Genomic DNA, 1,715 nt, shown 5'->3' with positions numbered 1-1,715 from the left:
GAGACAGAGTCTTGCTCTGTCACCAGACTGGAGTGCAGTGGCGCAATCTCGGCTCACTGCAATCTCTGCCTCCTGGGTTCAAGCATTTCTCCTGCCTCAGCCTCCCAGGTAGCTGGGAATACATGCACCTGCCACCATGCCCAGTTAATTTTTTTTCTTGTATTTTTAGTAAAGATGGGGTTACATCATGGTGGCCAGGCTGGTCTCGAACTCCTGACCTCAGGTGATCTGCCTGCTTCAGCCTCCCGTGGAATTACAAGAGTGAGCCATGGCACCCAGCCCAGTTCCAGTTCTGAAGGATGCTTCCGGTAGAAAGCAGTCAACCTGAACTCTTGTTAAGTCAGCTCACCTGAGGTTGAAGATGTATCCTGCCCCCATGGAATGTTCAAGCCCTTCCCAGCTCTTGTTGCAATATTTCACCAGCTTCCCACATGCTCCCTGGTGACTGATTTTGCCACTTCCCTCCAGACACACAAACAAGATGGCTAACGAAAGAAAAATGCCTTCTATGTCCAGTCACAGACACATCTGCCAATTAGGTCCTCTTGCCTACACAAAGCCTTAAATAAACTAACAAGGGTCATTTGCTCGGGCAGGTAAACATCCGGGAAAACAAATTATTTCATGCCTCATCATGGATTTCTAAACTCCAAAGACATCCTCAAGCCCAAGCAAAATTCACAAATAATAAAAACACTTCTTTAAAGACGAGTACATTTTTGAAAATGATTTCATGGCCATCTACAGCGAGGTTAATGCAATCCACAAAGCACTTAGACCTTCTCTATGGATGATCTCACTGGTATCTAAGCAAGTCAGAGTAGGTCAGCCATGGTGGCTCACACCTGTAATCCCAGCACTTTGGGAGGCTGAGGCAGGAGGATTGCTTGAGCCCAGGAGTTTGAGACCAGCCAGGACAACATGGCAAAACCCCATCTCTACAAAAAGTACAAAAATTAGCCAGGTGGCCAGGCGTGATGGCTCACGCCTGTAATCCCAACATTTTGAGAGGCTCAGGCTGGTGGACCACATGAGGTCAAGAGTTCAAGACCAGCCTGAGCAACATGGCAAAACCACATCTCTACCAAAAATACAAAAAGTTAGCCAAGTGTGGTGATGCGCATCTGTAATCCTATGTACTCGAAAGGCTGAGCCAGGAGAATGGCTTGAACCCAGGAGGCGGAGGTTGCAGTGAGCCAAGATTGCACCATTGCACTCCAGCCTGGGCAACAGAGCCAAACTCCATCTAAAAAAAAAAAAAAAAAAAAAAATTAGCTAGTTGTGGTGGCACACACCTGTGGTCCTAGCTACTTGGGAGGCTGAGGTGAGAGGATTGCTTGAGCCCAGGCGACTGAGGCTACAGTAAGCCATGATCATACCATTGTACTCCAGCCTGGGTAACCCAGCGACTGGTTGTGCCACTGCTCCAGCCTGGGTGACAGAGTGACACTTGGTCTTGAAAAAATAAATAGAGCAACAGTGATGCACAAAATGGGAGTGGCTTACTGTCTACCTTTACTACACCCGTAAAAGGAGTCTCATTCAGAAACCGTGCTAGCCTGTGGTACTGAAATGTCTCTTCCATTTTTCTTTTTTTTTTTCCTGAGATGGAGTTTTTTGCTTTCCGCTCAGGCTGAAGTGAAGTAGCAGGATCTCGGCTCACTGAAACCTCCGCCCCCTGGGGGCTTAAGCGATTCCCCTGCCTCAGCCTCCCG

The sequence above is a fragment of the Cebus imitator genome, unplaced genomic scaffold, assembly GCF_001604975.1.
Source record: "Cebus imitator isolate Cc_AM_T3 unplaced genomic scaffold, Cebus_imitator-1.0 Scaffold125, whole genome shotgun sequence".
Classification (NCBI taxonomy): Eukaryota; Metazoa; Chordata; class Mammalia; order Primates; family Cebidae; genus Cebus; species Cebus imitator.
The sequence above is the reverse complement of the archived record's forward strand: the minus strand, read 5'-3'. Positions refer to the sequence as shown.